The following is a 25,156-nucleotide window of genomic DNA, read 5'->3' as shown; positions in this document are numbered from 1 at the left end:
GTAAGTTAAATAGTGGTAGGAGTCAGGATTTTTGAGTAGGGCAAGTAAGGAATACCTAAAAGTAGAGCATCATGAAAACCAAGTTGACTGAAGGGAAGAAATTTATATTAAAAGGTAAACTGCATGAGATATTCATAGTCAGTGCTATCATATGTAAGCACTCCTATGTATATGAAAGCATCTGTATACTCAAATCCAGAGATTTTGTGAGAAAATCATAGTAATTAACATGTATTTGCAACATCTTGTCCTGATTGTATTTTAAAGAGTAGAATATATTTATCCTCAAAATATACAAAAATTGAATAGGCATTTTCCCCTGTTAAGTGGAATTGCCTTATGTTACATTGCTTAGTTTAACAATCAAGCAAAATCTTTTAAATAATAAAAATCAGGTAAGTCCCCAGGCAGTACTTTTCAGCAATTTATCTGATTTGGTTTTGAAACATATTGCTCTTAAAAATTCACCTCCCAATTCATTGTCCTAGACAAAAATAAATACATAAACAAGCTTTCATATTCTGAAACATTATGCCAGATATTCAGTATCAGCATACCTTTCTACCATCCATCAAATGTTTCCTCTATATCAAGTCATTTCCAAAATCAATCATTGGCATAGTGATTGGGATTGAACAATTTTTGTGCTTTCAAGATAATGCAAGAATTCAAACTAAGATGAAAATGATGATCCAAGCACAAGTTTTATTTTTTTCTGAGACTAGTACCCTGGTCTTTTTCTGTGTATGTATAGCTTGATTACCAAATATCTACTCAAATGGTTAAAATATTGCTAACTTTTAGTTTTCAAAAGTACAATGTAATTGGTTACAGGAAGCAAATTTGGCCAATTCTTTAGTAGATTAGTACATTTGAAACCACATTTGCTTATTTTTTTCACTTGACAGCCATTTTAATATGTAGATTTGCTTTTTCATTTTTGCTTTTAAAAGCATGTTAGCAGATGCTTGAATTTAGAAACAATGCCATTATAAAAATTATTTTGAGATAAAATTTCACTCTCTTGACAAGGATGCTATCAATTAACGAGAAATTTTAGACAATTCCATCCACAGATGATTGCTTTAATTACTTAACTACATAATTTTTAAGCATCTCTTACCAGTCATGATTGTACTCCTTTCTAACTGTACCCAGCACCTACAAAGTAAACATTTGAGGATAATTAGTCATTTTCATATATTAGATGTGAAAAAAAAATCCTGCCTATTGCTGATGCCTTTTTTTAGTAATAAATTGTTTTTTATTATATTTAAGTCTTAATTTTTTGAAAGAAACTTTTACCCTTACATTTTTTTTTTGGCTTTTTGGGTCACACCTGGCAATGCATAGTGGTTACTCCTGGCTCTGCACTCAGGAATTACCCCTGGCGATGCTCAGGGGACCATATGGGATGCTGGGAATCAAACTCGGGTTGGCCGCGTGCAAGGCAAACGTCCTACCTGCTGTGCTATTGCTCCAGCCCCTACCCTTACTTTTATCCCTAATCGATTTCATTTAGTTCTCATGATACAAGTTTTTCAGAGTGACAATAAAAGTTTATCACTATGATTTCCTTCAGAGCTTAAATAACTCCTCACTTTAAAAGTTTGGACAAATAATTCAAAGAGAGGAAATTGGTGTTGCAAAGAAAAGACCCAAAAAGCTGAATTTCAAACCTCATTATTATTTACCACATTGAGAAAGATCTTTTAGAAAGTTTCCTTAGGAAGGTTTGGATTGTTACTTCGTTTTGATACTCAGGAGGTCAAACAAGCAAACTCCAAACCAGAGAAATTACCAAAGTTTTTAAATGTAAGCATAATCATCCATGAGGTTGATTAATGTGTATCTGATTGCTTGGTCTTAATCTTTCTCAATCTCTTTCTTTCTTTTTGTGCTGGGGATCCCGTTCAGGGTCTGACTGATGGAAAGAATCTGCTTTAAAGATGAGTTACATTCTATATTTTTGACTGCTTGATCTTTATCATGAGGCACAAAAGCTCTGTTTCATCCCTAGAGAAGCAATTTTTTTGTACAAGAACACACATATACACAGAAGAATAGTCAATATTTTTGGTAGTGATTTTCAAGATAGTTTTAAAAATATTTAAACACTGACAGCATAATTTTAACAAAAGAATTCATTCTTAAAATCAAGTAGTCCTGCAACAAGATGACTTGAGGGGGAGGGGCAGTGCTTGCCGTGCAGAATGAACCGGTTTCAGTAATTAAATCCCCATATAATCCCCCTGAGCACAGAGACAGGAGTAATCCCTGAGCACAGCCAGGTATTACCTCCCAAACACAACAAAACTACAATAGTCATAGCTGAGAATAGTATAATTTCATCTTTTCTGATACTCATTATAGTGATATATACTGATAAATATTGCTGTTTCTCTAACTACTCATCAGTTCTTAAGCACTTGAGTTATTTCCAAATCTTGGCTACTATGAATAGCACTGTAATGAATATAGGAGTGCAGATGTCTTTTGGAAATATCATTTTTTGAACTCTTGAGGTAATTCACTTAATTTTTTAAATTGAATCACAGTGAGATACAAAGCATTCATGATTGAGAAGTGTTTACTTTAAAAATGTAATGATCTTAGAGTATTTACAGAATTGTTCAAAATGGCATGAATATCTAATTTCAGAATAATTTTATTATCCTAAAAAAAAGTTATACCCAGTAGCAGTCATTCTTCATTTTCATTCAATGGTAGCCATTGACAATCGCTATTGTATTTTCTGTCTCAACAAAACTTCTTGGTAGATGCATAAAAACAGAATAATACAATATGTAGCGTATAGTGTTTGAGCCAAATATTTTACTAAGTACTATGTTTCATTATGATTCAGTGTAAAATTTCTACTTTTTATCAGATAATATTTTGCAATGTAGTTATACTGCATTTTGTTAATTCATTTATCATTTGATAGACATTCCTCCTACCCAGTTTTTTGATATTATTATTACTATCACTATTTGTGGATAAACTGTTGTAGAAACATATATTGGTTATCTTGGATATATATACTATGATTTTCTAATAACCAAATCATAGAACATTTATGTTTAGCTATGTATTTAATAGGTAAAAAACAATAGTTCTCTGAAAAGACTTGATGGAACTTCAATTTTATTATTTCCATACAGTACCATGCAGACTTGGTTCTCTACATGATTGTGGATGTTAGATTTGTAGACTTATATGGAGCTCAGAGGAGAAGAATGAGCGTAACAAGTCAAAACACAATAACTCTCATGATTCTTACTAAATTGAGATTATTTAAAAATTTTAAAACACTCTCTAGATGTCTGAAAACTTTGTTAACATTTAGAGTTTCTGAAAAGTTTTCTGGACTCTCCTCCCTTTAATGAAATGACAGGGTTTTTGTATGATGCCTATTATAGATAATTTACTTCACTAGAACTTGTAATGATCCAAGACTTGGAAATTTTAAGGCCTGTGTCTTAATCTCCAACTTAAAAAATACTTTATACATAATCAGAGTTTGAAATCTGAATAGTTCCTTTAGGTGAACTGTCCATGTTATTTATTGCATCTTCTTTTTTTTTTTTAATTTTATTTTTTTATTTATTTTTTTAAAATTTATTTATTTATTGAACCACTGTGGGAAAAGTTACAAAGCTTTCATGTTTAGGTCTCAGTCATGCAAATATCAAAAATATTTCCCTTTACCAATACTTATTTTTTACCATGAAGAACCCCAATAAAACCCCACCCCACCCCTCCCAGTCCCTGTGAGGCAGATGAATTCTAGTTAGCACTCTATCTGCTTTGATTAGATTCATTGTTTCAATAAAAGATTCACCACTATTATTTAGAGTTTACCCCCTCCCCCAAATCAGACATGCTGAAAAAGCATTGTGAAGTGATTTGCTTTCTATAGCTGGGTTCAAGAATTAAATGTTGGTTTTGGATTTCTGCTATTTTACTTATTAACCCTGGAAGTATTTCTACTGAAAGTCAGATAATTAAGAAAGTGGTTTCTGTGCTCTGGAGTCGTGGCCGTGCCGGAGAGCCGCTCGTGGGGGGCAACTGGTGACCTCGGTAGGGCGTGAAGGGCGGACCGAAACGCCCCCCTTCCCATGAGGTTTTAGTCGCCCCCACAGCCCCGGCTCATACCTGCTGTCCACAAGGCTCCCATGCGGCCACCATCCTTCTTTCCAGAGAAGAGAGGGAGAATGGGGCAACACCCTTTCCCCTCCGGGCAGACATGATGGCCTGGATTAACGCATAGTCCGTTCACTTTTCTGCTCCAAGCTGCTGGGTTCTGCATTAAGTCCTTGTGTTTCTGGGGCTGTGGCCGTGCTCCAAACTTAACTCTGATTTTCAGGGAGAAACGTTGGGTGATTTACTTCCCATTGATCACTTTGTATATAGAGAGATGTACGCGGCAGCGCGGTTTGGAGGAAAAGTCCTAGTTCCCACATACTCGAGCTATGCTTGTAGAGGCTTCTGGTCACCGGGGTTCCATCTGGGGGAGGCGGGATGCGGGACCTACCCCATCTGGGACTTCCCGATGATCTCAGCTCTTTTTGGAACCTGGTTTTTTCTCCGGGGGCTGTGGAGCCAGCCCTCCATGTGGCCCTTCTCTTCGGCTGTATGCTGTAAAGATGGTCTTATTGCATCTTCTGACTTAACCACATCCTTTCCAAATTCCAGTTGTGAAAAACTGCAGATGGTCACTGCCTACAAACTTTGTCTGAAGCCATGTGGTCTTTTTGTTTGTTTTTGTTTCAGTCCCATACTCAGCAGTACTCTATGTTCTGGCTCTATGTTCAGGGGAAAACTCATGGCAGTACACAAAGGACCATACGGGGTTGCGGGGATAAAACCCAGGTCAGGTAGGCACAAGGCAAATACTTAAGCTACTATGTTATCCTGTTGGTTCCTGAAGCCATTTGGTCTTAAACTCAGGTACATCAGGCTAGTTGTGCCTCCAATAAGCAAAGACCACAGTAGTTGGTGGACAAGTGTCTAATATTCCAATATAGTGGCATAACTTTGAGATATATATTTTTATGTTGCCCAAAGTTTTTCTTCATGGTTCAACTTTAGTTGCCCTAAGTTTGTTTATAATATGTGCATTTTGGTCTGCTTTCCTTTCCTGTTTTTTTTCCTACTTACATGACCATACATTTTAGATTTCTTGGACTCGAATCTTTTTCTCAATGTCTATGTATGAGGAAACTTAGAATAATGTAATTGTGGTGCCAACAGAAAATAACAGATTCCATAATAGACTGAATCTGGGAAGAAGACACCTGGAACAAAATTTGAGAGAATAGAGCTAAAGTTCTGGTGACTATATTTAAGTCATTCAGTAAGTCCTGACTCTGGCTTTCTATGGATTTTCAGTTACATAAGTCAAAATATTCCCTTTTTAGAAATCAAGGTTATCTATCTTTAGCACTAATATAATCAGAAAAAATTGACATTGTTGACTCTGAACTTTAATAAAAGCCTTCAATAAATGAAATTAAGCTCAAAATACCAACTGAACTAGTAGATGTCAGACAGATACTTCTTAGTATCTCGAAAGAAGGGATCAAACATATTTGTAAGACTCTGGATGTAAGCTCCTTTGGGATTAGAATAACAGCATGACACAAGTGCTTAAGATCCGTGGGCACAACATGGTAAATATCTTGAAGCAAGTCTTGATCAGTAAAATCTTTGTTTAACAATCAAGCTATTTGCCTGGTTGAACAATCCATTATCGTATGAGAAGTATTTGCCCAGATGAGCAAACTGTTTGTTCAGATAAATTGATATTCAGGAATATCCTGAAGCAAACAGTGAAATTGTTTGTTTAAAACTTCCCTAGAATAAATAGTTACATTAGTGACCACAGGTGCTCTTATTCTCAATCCTGATATTTAAACAGCATAATCTAGGTGGTTTTAGTTCTCATTAAGACAAATTAGATTTTGTTTTTATGAGGAAGGGATTAGGAGAGAGAAAATAAAATAACATAAAGAAAATGATGAATGGATCAAACACTACAAAGAAAAATTCTATTTGATAAACAGAAATTAAGCTTTAAAACAGGGAGGTTAGATTGTAAGGAATCAGAAATAAGACTGTTATACTCTCAATAAGGAATTTTTAATGGTTAAAAATTCACTTTGAGTGGATTTTAAGTCACACAGTATAATGAACCATCATTGGTTCATCAATTTTATTTTATTCCTTAACATTTACTCTGAGTATTTTTATCTTCATATTTTTGTATGATTGTCCAAGCTTTTAAGATTGATTGGGAATTGTTAGATAAATTATCATATGTAATGAATGAGGCCCTCTGATATTGGATGGAACATGTACACAAAATAAAATATTCAAGCTCAGAAACTGCCACGAAGAATTCTTTCAAAAATTTTTACTTGGAGTTTCTACAGAGAAAGAAAACCTAAAAGTGACTTCAAAAATATAAATTATTATATATCACAAGCTATTTTATTATTTTTTTCAAATTGAGTGTTACAATAAAATAGGAATAAAGATGGGTCAATTCTGTGGCACCCCATACGGCCCCCTGAGTCTTGCCAGGAGTCATCCTTGAGTGCAAAGCTAGGAGTAAGCTCTGAGCATCATTAATATGATAACATATTAATATCTATTTCCATAAAATTTTTAAAAGTTGAATACGTGAAGGGAAATTATTTTAGACATAAAGATAGTTTTGGAAATCTACAAGTGCTTCCCATCGATACCAATCTATCACACAGGGCAGGCAACCATATCCCCATCTAGTCTTCCATTTATCTTACATTTTTGTCACAGCAGAGGATCTGAGATGCTAGAGTTTGTATCCCAGCAGCAGACAAAAAGTCAGGCATCTGCCAAAGCTTTAAATGCATGTATACTGTGGTGTAGCTGAGAGATAGCTGCTTCAAAGAGTAAGTCAAGAGAACTTCTAAGGCTAATGAAGCCATCCGCCACTCTGCATGGATCCACAGCAGGTCGAATAAATTTGGTTGGCTGCCATCAATAAGAGATCCTTTGCATCTGAGTATAAGCTTTCTGAATAATATTACAGACAAAGTACAATAGAGGAAATTTAAGCTTATAACTTGGTAAATCATAATATGTCAGTAAGTCTAATTGGGATGGATGGTTTTCACCAACCTGTGCCTATCAACAACACCAAATACCATTTCAAATCTGTCTAATTAGCTAGAGTGTTGAATTTTCAGTCAACAAACTCAACACAATCATTCTACATGATAATTTAACAATTCAAATAAGGTTATTAAAATGTCCATATGGTTTCCCCAAGAAATTTTAATCACAGGAATATTTTTTATTCCCTTCTACTTTTTCCTCCCCTTCTTTGTTGTTGAGATGACAAGAGTTGCACACATGTTTTGCTGTGGCACTCACAGCTGTATGCTCATCAGAGCATCATGCACCAGACTGTGCTGGTACTTGTCCAGCAAGCTACTGCAGTGTCCAGCAAGGTTTGCTTTCGTTTCATTATGCTGCATATACACATGGTCTCCTAGAAGGCAAAAATTCTATTTTTCCCAGTAACATTGGGCTTCAAGCCATGTTACTGTGGTAGAAAGAACAGATAGGCTTCACAGGATAACTATGTACCACAGGCATTAGAAAGCCTGGCATTAAATTTTTCAAAGAAACAGAAAATCAAATCACACAACACAGAATTTATATCCTGTAGGAAAGACAGGGTTATCCTAATCTCCAACGTTGTTCCATTGTGTGAAAACAAATATATGTGATACATTATATCACAGGTCTAAAGCCACAAGATTATCTCAATAGATGTAGGAAAAGAAGCATGTGACAAAATTAAAGATTCTTTCTTTAATAAAAGAAAACATTTGGGGCTGCAGAGATAATACAGTGGGTAGAGTGTTTGCCTTGCATACGACTCACCCAGGTTCAATTCCCAGCATCCCATATGGTCCCCCAAGCATCGCCAGAAGTAATTCCTGAGTGCATGAGCCAGAAGTAACTCCTATGTATTACAAGGTGTGACCTAAAAAGCAAAAAAATAATAATAATAAATTAAAAAATAAATTTAAAAAATAAAATAAAACATTCAATATCTTAGAATTTATAAGAAACTTCTTTGATCTCATAGAGGGCACCTATAGAAATTCCACAGCCAATGGTGATTTGCTGAGTTATCATAAAAAATATCAGAATATCTACTCTTGTCAATTATTTTCAGCATTGTAGTGGGAGTTCTATATGTATAATTAAGTAGAGCAAACACCATTTCAGATTAGAAAGATATGAGTAAAACTGTTTTCAGTTGACATGCTCTTGTATATAGAAATTTCAAAGGAATATACTAAAATATATTTATAATGACTTAAACCAGGTTGTAGTATGAAATATTTACAAAAATTAATCATGTGTATACACTAGCAACAAGCAAACTGAAACAGTTTCATGTACAATATCCTCCAAAGGAAAAAAATATTTAGAAATAAATTTAACAAAACAAGTGAAAAATTGTCTGCTGAAAACTACAAAAATTTGTTCAAAAATATCACAGTAATCTACACAAATAAAAATATTTTTGTTCTTTGATCAAAGAGTATCACTAATACAGAATTATCCTTGATTTCTACAGATTCAGTACAATTGCTATCAACATTCCAGATTTCTTTTTTTCAGAAATGAACAACCTGACTCTCACATTTTTATTGAAATGTTGGGCACCCAAAAGTAATTTTTTAAAAATTAAAACCAAACTGGAGAATTTACATTCTGATTTTAAAATTTTCTGTGGAGTTACGCTAATCAAAGTGGTCTTAGAGAAAGACTGACAATACAGATAATTGGTAGATGTGTATATAGAGGGAAAAAAACTTATCATTTGTGGTCAGTTCAATTATGTACGATGAAAGTATATAAGAATTTATATTGCAAAAAGGATGGTCTTCAATATATGGAGTGAAAACAAGTGTATGTCCACATAAAATTTAATAACTTTAGACTCTTAGTTTATACCACACAAAAATTAAGTTTAAATGTACCAGAAAACCAACTATAAAATTCATATTTTTAGAAGAAAGTATAAAGGAAATCTTCACGATAAAAAATTTGCTGATTGATTGACATATAAGATGCCAAGTATACAGGCAACAAAAGAAAAAATTAGGTAAGTTATGTTTCAACAAAATTAAAAATTATGTGCTTAAAAGATATCTGCAATGTCAGGAGAATATGTAAATATGTCTGACAATGAACTTGTACCTAGAAAATATGAAAAGTCTTTATCATTAAAAGAAACTAATGACCTAAGCAAAATCAAGCTAAGATTCTGAATAGATATTTTCCCAAAGGATGGCAAATGTCCATAAATATTTATTTATCATTAGCCATAAAGAAAACACAAATCAGTATCATAATGAAAAGCTAACTTATACTTGTTAGGACAGCTATAAGAAAATAAATTTACATTTACATATACGCTTACTGAAAAAATTCATCAACATTATAAACTATTGTTTATGTTGTCTTTGCTATAATGTTAGTGGACAGAAAAAAATGGAACTTTCACACTTGTTGCTGGAAGAATGATATCTGTTTTCTGTATCTACAGACGAACTATTCTGTAGCAGTTCACCTTGTTCAGTTTGAGTTCAGGCGAGTTCAGTTCACCTCACTACGAATGAATGTCACTGTCACTGCCCTCCCATTGTTCATCGATTTGCTCTAGTGGGCCTAGTAACATTGTGAGACTTGTTGTTACTGTGTTGGTCAGATCGAATACGTCATGGGTAGCTTGCCAGGCTTTGCCATCCAGGTGAGATACTTTCGTTAGCTTGCCAGGCTCTCCAATAGGGGTGGAAAAATCTAAGTTGGAGGGATTGAACTCGGGTCAACCTAATTGGCCGCTGTACAAGGCAAATGCCCTATCCACTGTGCTATCGCTCCAGCCCATGAATGAATGTAGATTTTAAAAAAAACACTATAGACCACATTATACATATTCATTAAAAAGTTTTAGAAGGAAGACCAGATAGGTAGTGGCAGTGGCCTTGCACGTAGTTAACATGGGTTCAATCATGGTACCACATATGATTCCCAGAAACTTGCAGATTGTGATCCCTGAGTGCAGAGGTAGGAGTAAGCCCTAGAAGTGCCAGGTGTGTCAAAAAATAAAAAGTCATACAAAATTAACAGTTCTGGAAGGTCAGAATACCAACATCTTAATCATGAAGACACTTGGGATTTTTCCCTCTACTTATATTTTATAAACACACCGTCCTCCCATTGTTCATAGATTTACTCAAGTGGACCTAGTAACATCTCCATTTTGAGACTTGTTGTTACTGTGTTCGGTGTATTGAATACAACTTGTTGTTACTGTGTTTGGCATATCTTTGCAGTGCAGACGAGACACTCTTGGTAGCTTGCCGGGCTCTTCCAGAGGGGTGGAAGAATCGAACCCGGCTCGGCCGGGCTGGCTGTGCACAAGGCAAATGCCCTACCACTGTGCTATCACTCCAGATATTATAAAATATATACTATTTTATAAATGAACTATTATTTTAATAGTAAACCATCTATTTTTTTACCAAATTAATATCTAACTATTGCTTTTTAATGAGGAGTCATACCAAACAGTGTTCAAAGACTATTTCAGCACAGGGTTAGCTCCCAATGATGCTCAGGGTTATCTGACACCAAGATTGAACTGGAATTGGCCACATGCAGCAATTACTTTAATCCTTATTCTTATTCTATCTCCGAATCTTATGTTTGTAATGTATATCCTTTAAAGTTACTGTTTAGCAGGAATTGTCTACTACAGTTTATACTTACCTTGAATAATTTGTTTTCATCTACATTAAGCTTCTGTTATCATTCATGGCACTTTGAAAATAATTGTCTTTTCACCTATGTATTTGTGAAAGCTTTAATACTATCCTGTCATTCCTGATTCAATCAAATGCTTATCAATCTTCTGTGGGCAGTGCAGTTTTTTTCTAATGAAAATATCATATTAGAATAAGAACCATTCAGCTAAGGTACTTTCAAAGCCTTCCTTCTCTCAAATTGCTGAGGAAGCTTTAAGTATTCTGCTGTCCAAATTGAAATTAATGATCCAAAATAAAAGTTAAAACCTCTATTATCTTTTCTGGGAACATAATCAGAGCACAAAAATCTGAGGGAAAGCATGCCAGGAAGGGTGATCTCACTATTAAGGCAGAGAAACTAGTGCTTTTCTGAGGAGCCAATTAATTAACGTAATTTTAAATTCCCAGGGTTTATTAAAAATGGCAATTATGTTAGTCAACATAGCAAGGTTTATTTTGAATATGAAAAATATGCCAAACATTATGGAAATACATATGTGTGTCTATGTATAGGGTGAAAGAGAGAACATACAGGATAATATTACATATTTTTTTCAACTGAGATTTATTTTTTGATCATATTAGGAAACTAGGCAAAACAGTCTAATAAATGGAAGCTTGTATTTGGATGTTTAATAATTCTATGATCTTGGAATTTTACAGACAGAAGCCATTACATGGAAACAGAGTATATTAAAATAATTAGACTATTTTCTGCCATAACCGGTAATTCAAATGGCTTGCATATATCTATAACTTTACTCCATAAACAAATATTACAATAAATTCACATCCATCCATTAAATATAATTGACTTTCTCAAGACTCCTTCTGAGTTCTACATGTACCAATGGATTCTGCAAATGTTTACTGAGCACATACCATGTGTCTGCTACTCTAGGTATGCCTGTATGAGTGTAACAAGAGAGTGAAAAACGGTGACTAGACAAACGTGCCTCAAAGCACATGTTTTAAGTATCATGTGGGAGGACAGGCAGAAGAGTGACGTGAGTCATCAGGAGTATATGAAAACATCCTCCTACTTCTCTCCCTCCTTTTCCTCCTTCTCCTTCTCTGTCTCCTTTCTCTTTTTTTCTTTTTTTACAAAAGTTTGTTCTTAACTGTATACAACTGAATCCAAAATACTTTATTTCATGTCCTGCTGACAACTGAAGCTACACAGTGAATCCAGATGTTTAGTCAGTAATAGGATTAAAAATCACCATTGCCTCCAGCACAAGGAACAGTTTATTTGTTGCCAGATTTCTTAATTCCACCAGTGGCCAGGGGGCCCTTCCTGTGTCCTTGACTTAGTTCCTTGAGTATTTTTTGCTCCTACTTCCATTTCTGCTTGAATGCCTTATCTTCCTCATCCATCTCCTTGGCCTACTTCTTGGACTGCTTTAGGGGCTTCTTTGAGGCTGGCATGGCACCTGCAACCCCTCGCCCATCTTCTCAATGGAAAATAGTTAAGCAAAATAGAAACATCATCTGATCTGTTTTAAAAATAATCACTCTGGTTCTGGTACAGCAATTAGAATACAATGAGGAGTAAGTATTCAAAGGAAGGCTAGTCATTGCTCCTTCCATTGATTCCTGAAGTCTTGATCTGAACTATGGGGATTCCAGAGGAGCAGGAGAAACAGGAGATCCTTAAAGAAACAACTTTAAGGTCAAAGAGATAGAATAGGAGTAAGGCACGTGTCATGCAAGCAGTCAACCTCTATCTAAATCCCTAGCACTGCATATGATGGCCCTCTGTACATTGCCAGGAGTGAACTCTAAGCACAAGACAGGAGCAGTCCCCAAGCACTCGTGATTTGACCCTCAAATAAAAAGTTTTAGAAAAAAAATTAACTTATTTTGAGGGAGAAGGTGCAATAGCGAACCACCGAAAATCTTGAAAAAATTAGTTAGAACATTATGAAACCATTTTATGCACATCTTAAAATATAAAAGTAATTATTTTGTGAGTAATTCATCACATAGCTGCATTCAATGTACAAATTAGTATAGCTTTTCTAGGTGAGATCCTTTACAATCTATCATGATAAGCCCCAAAATACCTCCCAATAGCTTTTTCCCTTCAATTGCTATTAGATTATTTTAGAAGTGCTAATGTATTCCACCACAATTGCACTTTATTGAGTTACATTTTTAATTGCACATTTGCATGACTGAAAGTTAATCTGTTGATGATTATCCATTGAGTAAATATTGGGGAGTAATTAGAAGGTTAGAAATTCTCATGAGTGGAGCTAGGCAGGGAAAAGGCATGATTCTCTCCATCATAAAGAGGACAATTGCTGAACAAGAGTTTTCAGTATTTGTAAGTGAGCCTAAAGATTAAGCACTACTTCTGTTTCCTTCAGAAGGCCTATGCATAAAGCTTGAAACTTGTGACACAGATAATTCCAGAAGCAAAGGTTTGACTGATAGGGCATGGACAGTAGAATAGATAAACCTGAAAAAAATTCTCCTGCTTAAATTAGAAAATAGATTTTGGAGGCTGGAGCAATAGTATAGCAGGTAGGGCTTTTGCCTTGCATGCGGCAAACCCAGGTTCAATCCCTAACATCCCATATGGTCCCCTGAGTATCACCAGGGGTAATTCCAGAATGCAGAGCCAGGAGTATCCCCTGAGCATTGTCAGTGTAATCCAAAAAGCCAAAAAGGAAAAAGAAGAATATAGTTTTTGATGAGGCATTTTCCTGGAGCAATAGCACAGCGGCTAGGGTGTTTGCCTTGCAAGTGGCCCACCCAGGTTCAATTCCTCCGCCCCTCTTGGAAAGCCCGGCAAGCTACCATGAGTATCCTGCCTGCACAGCAGAGCCTGGCAAGCTCCCTGTGGCGTATTTGTATGCCAAAAACAGTAATAAGTCTCACAATGAAGAAATTACTGGTGCCCACTCAAGCAAACCGATGAACAATGGGAGGACAGTGCTATAGTGCTTTTTCACTGGTACTTATTATGTCATATAGACTTGTCATTTGACACATTACTTTTAAGTTTATTACACTATATTCACTCGCACATACAAAATAGTGCAAATTACTGTCAACTCTGCTTCAAAGGAACAGTTTCCCACTTGTTTGAAAGTTCACCCCTTCATCCCATCAAACATTCACTTATTCGTTCAGTTGTTACATGGTCAATTTTATAAAACCTGAAATCTAATCATGTTGATTTCATACTTAAAATCTTCCCAAATACCTCAGCAGAATTCAGTCCCTGTTTGGGGTATTGTTTCTAAAATCTGACTCCTCTCAGCTGCATCTCTGCAGACTTCCTGCACACACATCCCTATCCAACCCCTGATACTCTCTGTAATGATTCCCAACTTTGTTTTAGGGTGCACACCTTTTCTCTTTTCACCTGAAATATTTTTTTCTCTTTTTGGTGATTTTACGTTTATTCATTAAAAACAACCTCTCTTAGGTACACCACGTGCTCCAGTTGTTTTACTCTTAAGTTCTCTGGTTCTTGTTAATTGCTTGACTTGTGAGTGAAGCAAAAATCTTCGCTCATGCTGTCTTACTGACATCAGGACTTAAAAAACTCAGTTAGGGCAAGAGAGTACAAGGGGTATGGCACTTACCTTGCCTGAATGTGGCTAACCTGAGTTTGATTCCTCGCACCCTGTAAGGTCTCCCAAGCCTCTCCAGGAATAATTCCTGGGTGTATAGCTAGGAACTAAGACCTACACATCACTGGGTGGGCTCAAAATATAAACAAAAACAATTCAGTAAAACAAATTAATGATAGCTTCTAAATGCTCTAGAATTACAATTTAATTTTGGCAATGATTTGCTAATGTGTGAAAAAAACTGTAACATTTGGTAATTATTGGTTATTTCATAGTAATTTTCACAATGACTGATAATATTTAATATTCTTTATCTACAGCGTTAAATTTTATTGATTATTTTTCCACTTCTCTTTACTTTTGTGTTGGTTTTGTTGCAACGACATGCGATGATCCACAGGCTTGGATGTGGTATTCAAGCACTTAGGTGTGCTCTTAGAGGTGGCATAGAGGTTTGTACTGATCACATACTGGGGATCCAGTGCTTGATATAGGCCATACACTCATTGTGTTAAAAAAATGACAATGGTCAATTGTGTATTTGACTGGTAGCCAAATAAGAAAAGCCATGTCCTTTAGTAAATGTTTTCTCCTAATTTCATAGCTAGAGATAATGCTAAAATTCTACCCATGATTTTTTATACCATTTTCTTATGATTATCTCTAAAACCTGTTAATACACACACACACACACACACACACACACACACACACACTTTTTCCAGTTTAATTTTATCCTGGTTCCATTGCACATTGTTTTAGTTGAACAAATTCTTTGTTCATAATAATTCTTGGTGATTATTGCTTTCATAAACCAATTTTAACCTATTTTATTCAGTTCAGAGCCTTTCTAAATGTACTGAAAGAAATGAATTTTCTCCCTTACTTTTACCTTGTCCTAAATTAAAGAATGGTATGGTATAAAAATAATTTATCCTGTAGGAGACGGGATAATAAAAGGATTTCCCCAAACTTGCCCTCTTTGTGCATGTACTACATAACATTTTCTCATTATAATACAACATGTGAATTTTATGAAAATCACTCCCCTGCTTATTCTATTTTGTGGCGAAGGTGGAATGATTTTTGTAGATGCATTTAACACTCCTAATCTATTACTGTCAAACATTGAGTCTTAAAAGGGACAATGGTAGATGGATCAGACTAATTAGAGGTGACTCCATTAAAAATCAATTAAGATAAAGAAGCCAAAATTATTAGACACAGCTCAAAGAAGAAAACTTCCAGGTGATGGAAAAGGTAACATTTGAGGTACTGGTAAGAAGCTCTAGAAGCAGAAGTTCTCAATTCTTGCTACAATATTTGCTCGAGCGGGCCCAGTAACAACTCTATCACTACCAGGAACTATAATCTCCCACCAATGAATTTATAATTCCAAAATCCAGCTATATCACAGCTTCACACAACTTTTGATTTCAGCCTGGTAATATACTAAGAAACACTTCAGTGCCTAGACTCCTGACTCATAGAAACTGAGTGGAAATATTTTGATGTATATGCGTCACTTTTCCTGTATAAGTGATGATTTTCTCTGTGGATAACTTGGTTCATCCTAGAGAGTGCTACCAAACCTATCTTGAGAGTCTACCTAACAGATTTCAAATTATCATTGAAAGTCCTGCAATAATTGAACTAAAATCTTGCAATAAGATTTTTCTTTTTCAATTTTATTTTTAATCTGATTTTTAATTCTTCTTTTTAATAGGTCTTCAGCAGCAATAATGGAGGTCCTGCCAATAATCCGCCAGGAGATCTTGCCTTATTGTGCTGCTCATGTTGTGATATTTATGGGCACCAAGGCCACTCAGTGGTATTCAGGGGTCATAAAGGCCACATCTTATCAAAATTATAGGGTCTTGAGGTCTATGCCCAATTGTATTTGGTGTGTTGCGGGGGATCCTGCAATACTTTGTTGTGGGATTGAATATTGGGTCTTTAGCATTCAAGGCATGCACTACATCCTGGTGAACTATCTCCTTAGCCCTTCTTGAATCTTTCAATGCATACCTTCTTCTAATTCTGTTTATCAGATGGAAACCTGAATGATACACATATATAAAACTATAAAAATAAATTTAAAAGTAAGACTGTAGTACTGTACTGTACTGTTCTGTCCTGTTGTTCATCAATTTGCTCAAGTGGGCACCAGGAACAATTTTTTTTATACATTCATGGGTTTATACTCTGCACCTAATAATTTTATAACACTTTATTTTCTACTCTATTCTTATTGTTTCAAGTACCCATAAGCATAAGAAACAAGCCCCCCAAAAAGAATATCCAATATCTTTAACTTTGTCCTGAAGGCAATGAACTGGGTAATAGGATTATATGGAAAGGTCCCATATTCGAGGAAAGAAAGGAAGGATTAGAGAGGTAGATGAGAGAGAGGGAAATAGAAGGTTGTTCATCTGTCTGGTGTTTTCTCTACCTTCTGAATTATTCTCATTAACATTTGAAAAGTTATCCTGAATATATATTTTGACTTGTGAATTAGTCATAATCTTACTCTATTTCTGATTTAAACACAGAAAAGAAAATTCACAATGACAGGAATGAGCATTTTTTATGGTGAAACTCTGCATAACTGCTATTAGAACTGCAATAAGAATTCCATTTTTCATTTTCAGGAAGTGTCTGTCCTGATGATGACACACATTACCTTAAAAAACTGGAATTGAGTTTTGCAGAATCTGCATCACAAAAATAGTCTTATTTAGAAGCAATGTGGTACTTTTCTTCTCATAAGGACTTTGTAAACTACATAGTAAGGAGCATGTGGCTTAAAGACATAACATTTCATTGACATATATATATATATATATATATATATATATATATATTTCAAGAACACTCTGTCTTAAACTTCATAAGCTAGTTTTTTTTGGTCATAACTTTGATAGTAGTCTTAGAACTACATGGTAGTTCTTAAACTGTACTAAAATTCTTCAGGCCATGAAGGGTTGGTTCTGCTCAAGTAATGTTTATGGGGCACCTTACAATCCAGAGGCAAGCTATAAGCAAAAAAAAAAAAAAAAAAAAAAAAAACCAGAAAGTAAGGATTGTGGCTATAATAATGTGGGACCTAGATATTTTGAACCCCTGAGAATTCTGGGGAAATCAGCAATAAGAAAACAATAAACAAGTCAAAAGTCAACTTAATGAAACAAAAATTGTTTTTATTCATCTGGAAAAAAAAAATAAGTGACAGAAGACTCCTTTCAACATAGTTCTTTTTAATTGATTCTAATCCAGTTGATAAAAACAATTCTATCTTGGTGTCCAACAAAAGGGTGGGATTATTAATGTGTGTACATACAAGAATCAAAGTATTTATTATATTTGTAGAAATAGTACTATCAAATTTTTATCTTAAAGTTCTGGAGTCCACACTAACAGTTCACTTATGTATACACAGATTTGCAAGACTACTGAAAATAAAAGGGGTAATTTAAATTTCTACAATGAATTTAGTACCTCTACAATCCATAAAAAAGTATCCATGAATAAAAACAGATTTTATTTTTTGAAATGATTTGCCAGACTAATGGAAGATGCAAAAGGACAATCTCTCTCTATGTATCCTTTATAAAAACTATAAGAGGTGACACTTAAAAGGAATGGGAAAATAACACAGAGGTACTTAAAAGAATGAAAACAAAATTGGATTTACATTTCAGTTTGCTGAAAAGGGCAATGGAGGCTAAAGAAAGAGCATTTTAATGTGCAAAGAGTTCATAATTATGGATTCCATATAGGCAGACAGAAACTGCAATGTAAGGTAACAACAGAAGAAAATTTTTTTCAGAAAGTTCTATAAATCTCCATGGAAGTAATTCTGAGGCTTTAGTCAAATTTTAACTGGGTGTTCATGGAGTGAAACTGCACAGCATGGCAGAAAACAGCTGCTGGAAGTCTTGTACTAAACATTTTGGAAATGATGGTACTGGGATTAGCAGAGTGGAGAGATGGGGAGAATGAATCCAACAAAGGCTTATTCCTTAATAGTAGGGCTAGTCACACATTAAAACAAGAGCTATTCTGGATGACTCCTAAAAAGGATTCAAACCAATTAATAATATTATAAACACAAATCAGTACAATTAATAGTATAGTACACTAAAATAACAGATTTTTCAGACCAAAACACATTCTATAGCACTGTCCTCCCGTTGTTCATTGATTTGCTCAAGCGGGCAACAATAATGTCTTCATTGGAAGACTTGTTACTGACTTTGTCATATAGAATACACCACGGGGAGCTCACCAGACTCTGCTGTGCAGGCAGGATACTCATGGTAGCTTGCCAGGCTCTCCAAGAGGGATGGAAGAATCAAACCCAAGTCTGCGGTGTGCAAGGCAAATGCCCTACCGGCTCTGCTATCGCTCCAGCCCTGTGAGGATGTGAGGCCAATCTGGCTATGTCATCTGTCAACCTGTTGATGCCAGGGTTGATTCGGCTTATTTGGCTGGCCAGGCAGGTGCCCCCTTCCTCACCACTCCATGTGCATCCCTCCCGAAGCTGCACACTCGGTCAAAGAGGACAGCCCTCCCTGAATAGAGACGGACTGGTCTTAGGTATATGAGTAGCTGCACTCCCCTCCTACAACCTCCAAACAAGCTCTCAAAACACATTCTATAAACTTATAAAATTAAATCCCATCTATTGACACTATAGTATCCCTTAAGTCTATTATAAAATTAAAACTTACCAAATATGCTAAGAAATAAGAGAATGAGACCCAAACCCCTCCCTTCAGAATTAGAGTTAACAGAAATAAATACAATGATAACATAACTGTTGGAATTAACAGGTATGTATATTAAAGTTTCTATTATATTCATTCAAATAAATATTTTAAATGCATTGACAGTGAAGAAATAAAAGTTCTTGGATGAGAAACAAAATCTATTAAAAATAAATAGAAATTCTGGAATTGAAACATAGAATAAATGAAATGGAAAATACACTAAATAAGCTTTTCCGCAGATTGGATACATCAAAAGAAAATACCAGTAAATATGAATGCATGTTTAATTACAACATAGGAAGTACTGGTTTTGGTTTTGGGTAACTAAGCATTTGTAAACAGTGCGTGCTATACATTACAAGTGTGGAAGATTGGCAGATGACAGACAGCATGGTGGGGAGTTTTCTGAGTGAGTGGCTATGGGTTGGCAGCTGTTCTTTCTCAGTGACCAGAGCAACTCCCTCTCAACCTTGCATTGCAGTTTATAGTTCTCAGGTTCAAGAGTCTGATAGCTTGTTTATCCTCTAGTCAAAGCTTCAAAATTTAATGGATCCTTCTCTGTGCAGTAGTTAGGAAGGGAGTTGACAGTGATCAAGTTGTTCTTTGAGTGGCCTGTTTAACACTCTTAATGAGACCATCTGTTTGACACTCTGAATGTTCCTGGCCTATTCAGTCTCCATGCTCACACCTCAGCAGCCCACAGGTGCCATCACGAACACTGGGCACAGCAGCAATGCTCCTCACCCCTCCAACTTCACTTGTTTGAATATGAGCAGGAACAAAGAGTAGAGTTTGGAAGAGAACATTAATTTTTCAACATCACATTTTTGATCAATTCAATATTTTCATTTTAATGAAATCTACTGTGGAATCTAAAATTTAAAAAGAGACAACTGTTCTGGTCTGTGTGTAGGTTGTGTTCTGAAAGACATACAAACTCAGCCCTCTTGGCTTCTACTCTATCTTTTGTAGCAAACATTAAATGATTCCCACAGAAACCTTGTGTATTCAAAAAATAAATTTTGAAAGGTCACACAGTCTCTCTCTCTCTCTCTCTCTCTCTCTCTCTCTCTCTCTCTCTCTGTCTCTCTCTACCCCCCCTGCGTTCAGTGGTCTCAGGCCGCTTTCCCAACCCTGGGGTGGCCAATGATGATGGGTGGACGAAGAAAGGAATAAGGGCCAGACTGGTTGGCATCAGTCGCAGCTTATTCCAATCTCATCTTTGTTCTCCTCTGATTCTCCTTCTGCTTCTGACTATCCCCCATCCCAATCCCCCTCTTCCTTGTCCTGGATCCTGCTCGTTCATACTTCTTCTTCCGGCCTCCACCTCCCTATTTTACTTCATTCTCCTTCTGTATCCCCCAACCCACTTTTACAGCCTAGATAAGTTCCAAAGCATGAGGGGTTGGGGTAATAATTGTAAGGTCCCTAGGGACCCTGAGAAAAATTCCAGAGCTAAACTCTGCTAATTAGTAACTCTCCCTTTCCTGGCCCATCCCTAGTAGAGACTTAGCTGTGAAAGCATTTGTGGGCCCTTCCTTATTGGGATGTAAATTCTGAAACCATTTGTTGACTCTTCCTTATCTGTTACCTCTGTTAGTAACTTTTCCCTTATCTGCCTCCACCAATGCAGGAGCCATGAGCTGAGAATCAAAGGGAACCACATAAACATAGAAGATAACCAAATGTCTGAGTTAGGAGATACCCGTTAGCCACCCATTAAATGCCTGGGCTCTGCTGTAATGGCCAGTGAAGGCCTATATAAGATCTCCTTTAAAGAATTCGGAGTTTTGCCTAACCTATAGGACCTATGTGTCTGTGTAGATGGCTTGACTCTGGCTAGCCAGTCTTACAATAAACCTTGCTTGCTGTTTGCAGTCTCTGGAGTCTCTTTGTCATTAAAGGGAGATCACGATCTGGGTCCTAACACAATTACACATAGGTGTCATCATCCAATCATCGGATGTAAATTCCTTCCCTCAGGGGAAGCTTCTTCTAGGACAGATTCACATACAGCAAGATGACCTAAGGGCAAAATATGGGTGTGTTTCCCCTCTACTTAGTCCAACGAACAGACATTTATTATATTAGTATGGACACATTTTGTATGGCCACAGTAAGAGATACATTAAGCTTATAGAATTGTTCTGGAAATGTCTCGCTTAAGATCTCAGACTACAGTGTTTAGGTCAGATTAGTCTTTACCAACCCTAGAAGGGTCCTAATCTTGTTGTTACTTTTGGATCATGACAGAGTTTGTCCATGACCATGCTCTTAAATTATAGCTAAGTATTGTGGTGCTTTGGTCTGGCCCATTTTGATGCCTGGGTAGCTCAGAACTTGCCCTAGGTCCATTCACTCCCTCGCCGGAACCCTGCTTTTGGGGTGCTAGGAAGTAAGGGCAACTGAAGCTTAAGTTGAGGAAGCAGATGCCCTGGAGCGAATATTATTCAGAGTCAATTAACTCCCAAGTTACAAAAGAATAATATTAATTGTCTTCCTGTATCTATACAAAAAGGACATAGTTTTAAACTATGCAAAAGGACATAAGAGAAGGAGAAAAGCAACATTTCATTTACAAATATAAAATGATAGATGTCTGAGGAATCTGACCTTACAAGTTAACAGAGTCTGATTAGGGGGAAAAGGTGATAGAACAGTAGGGGAAGAGAGCACAGAGAAGAGTTTACAGATAAACACAGAGGAATGGAAGTGCCTGAGGAGCACTATGATAAACCTAAGCTCCCTGTGGCAAGGGAAACAGGACATACCAATGTTATCCTACAAACCTAATGCTCCAAAGAATGCTCTTGGAAATCTACCAAATCACTGAAGACGAGTGCATTATCTCATAATCTGGAATTTACACAGAGATAAAGTCAATAGTTCTAATGTAGCAGAAAGGGCACAGATGTAGGAGACTAACAGATGAAGTGTGTGTATGTGTGTGTGTGTGTGTGTGGTGTGCTTGTGTATGTGTGTGCACATGTGAGCACATATAAGATGGTGCTCAGGCAGCATATGATCATGATCGCGATCACAATCACGATCACAACCATCCTGTTGTTCGTCGATTGCCTCGAGCAGGCCCCAGTAACATCTTCCTAGCCCTGAGATTTTTTAAAATGTGCCATATTCAAGGCTCTTTCAGGGTTAGGGGAATGAGACCCATCATTGTTACTGGTATTTGGCATATTGGGTATGCCACAGGGAGTTTGCTGGACAGGTTACATTTGGTAGCCTGCCAGTTTGTCCAAAGTAAGGATGAGATAATAAGATGTCACGCAGCCACAAAGGGGCTCCGGCGAGGACAGCCAGGCGCTGTTCTCTTCTGGAAGCTGGGTTTTATAGTCTTTGGGTCTTGGCCATTGATGGGATTACACGGTGCCAGGGGGCCAGTTGGTGGGTGTGACCCCTGCCTACTGGAAAATGGAGGATCTGGGTGAAGGATGCTCAGTCCCAGTCCAAGCAGACTTGGAGAGCTCATCCCCGGGACCCGCAAGCCTTTGTTCCTCTGCCGGTACCTTTATTCATGTGGAGAGTGGTCTCAGCATGGTGGTGACTGGTTCTGGAGGTCTTCGGCTGCCGGAGCCCTGGTCGGGGCGGGGAGGGAAACTCAACCCGCTCCCCTCCAAGGGGCCCTGGCGAGGACAACCAAGCAGCATACATGGCTATGAATCGAAGAGTGTTGGGTTTGTAACCTGGGTTCCCACAAAGCATGAGCTCCATGGATCCTGGAAAAATGGTCTTTAAGTCATTTTTTCCAACCATGCATGATATAAGCCCACATTATCCTCACGTTAACCATTTGAAGGAAGTACAGATATCATCATCATTTTATACATGAGGAGACTCCAGTTAGATTCTTCCTCAAAGATTCTTCCTCAAATGATAGCAAAGGAGTGTCAGAATTTAAATTCGACTTTCATACCTCAAATTCTGTACTGTTTTTATTTTTTTAATTTTTTTTTGTAGGAGTACTGCTATTTATTCAGCCACTGATTAGCTGATTGAATTGTGCATGAACTTCTGTACTGTTTTTAATAAGCTATTTTTCTCTCCCTTCGTGAAGATATTCCATAATAAAGAAACTTTTAACCAAATTAAAATAATATGGCTTATTGTATAGAGTTAGGAAGAAATATCTGCCAACTACATGGCCAATGCTGAATTTCAAGCCTTGTAAAATTGGTATATAAGAAAATTGTGAAAAGATAAGCAAAACGCATTGTGTGTGTACAGTAAGATTTTCTTTGCATTAATTCAAATAGGTTTAAAATATAAACAGTGTCAAACTCTTAATGAAAGCAGTAAGAAAAAGGGCTTGGTAATTTGTTGATTTAGCTAGCTTTTGAAACTTTAAGTGGGGTGAAGATACAGACTTTATCTAAAATGGCAAGGAGTCACAGAGAGCTCTATTAATAGTTTTAAATATTGGCTTAGCAACTAGGATATAATTTTTTTTGGTAGCTGTGAGTCCATAGAGCATTGGTTTTATGGTTAGTAGTTTATCTGCCTTTGAGCTAAAAAGACTTTATATTTTTAATTGTGTGTCTAAGTACATTTTATGGTGGAATGATCTCGCATTATAGTGTCTGCAAGTTATTTTATTTTTCCTCATGGTTGAGGACAAGGATGAGCATGTATTAGAGAGCAAAGAGAAAGACTAACTGATATGCATGTTTTACTTAAATGAGAAGAGAATCTTTAGTTTTTGTTTGTTTTTTTATTTTTTTAAATAAATACAGTTCTTCTATAACTGGAGATATTAAAGAATCTCAATCTCTACTTATTGCCTTTGATTATTTCTCTCTTAAATGGGCATTTTGAAGATGAAAATATTTAGCTTGCAAATATGAGATTTTCTGTTTGCATTTCATTGAATACCTGGAACTTTTTCTTTGTTCTGGTTTAGATAAGAGAAATTTAGCACCATTTACACGGCAAAATGACCAATATATTTGGTTCAAAGTACAATATTTGGCAAAATAAATAATGTCCTTTTAAATTTATAATGGTTATGTTAAGTCAATACTACTGAAAAATTGCTAGTATTGTTTCTTAAATTATAAAAGTTTTCATGAATAAAATTTTGCCTCGAAACAGAAAAAGATAACTCTGGATTTTGGAGATCTTAATTGCTAGCAGATGTAATCCTCTTAGCTTTTTACTTAGTCTTAATTCCTCTTGCTTATCCAATTTGTTTTGAATTCTGACTTTGCAGGGTTTATCTGTGTATGCTATTGCAGTTTACAGAATAAAAAAGAAAAAAAGCATCTTTAATAATATGACTTTCTATATAATTATAGGAGTTAACATTTGTTATGTTTTAACACATAGTCCTCAGATTCTAGGGAACTAGCAAAGAGTTTTCTAACTTTACCATTTAGCTGGGTAGAGCAATAGTACAGCGGCAGGGCATTTGCCTTGCATGCATTCCTCCACCACTCTCGGAGAGCCTGGAAAGCTTCCCAGAGTATCTCACCCACACGCTAAAGCCTGGCAAACTCCCTGTGACGTAGTTGATCTGCCAAACACAGTAACAAGAAGTCCCACAATGGAGAGATTACTGGACCCACTTGAGCAACTTGATGAACAACGGGAGGACAGTGCTACAGTGTTACCCACTGAGCTATTCAAAGGAATACAGCTAGGATATTTGCAACTGTAAGAACAACCTCATGATTTAGTATAGTACAACATAGACTGAGCAAAACTGTAAGCCATATGACCTTTTTTATTCAATTATCTTCCATAACCATCCCATACAATAAGTGTACTAAATTTGGGCTATACATGATACAGTATTTATGACTAGGGAAGCCAATACTTGAAAAATTGCTATGATTAAAAATTTGTATGATTTTCAGTAAATTTAATATAAAATAGCTTTGTATTTTGAAATGGTTTTCCTGTC

The sequence above is a fragment of the Sorex fumeus genome, unplaced genomic scaffold (assembly GCF_029834395.1).
Source record: "Sorex fumeus unplaced genomic scaffold, SorFum_2.1 ptg000007l, whole genome shotgun sequence".
Classification (NCBI taxonomy): domain Eukaryota; kingdom Metazoa; phylum Chordata; class Mammalia; order Eulipotyphla; family Soricidae; genus Sorex; species Sorex fumeus.
Note: the sequence above shows the minus strand (reverse complement) of the source record.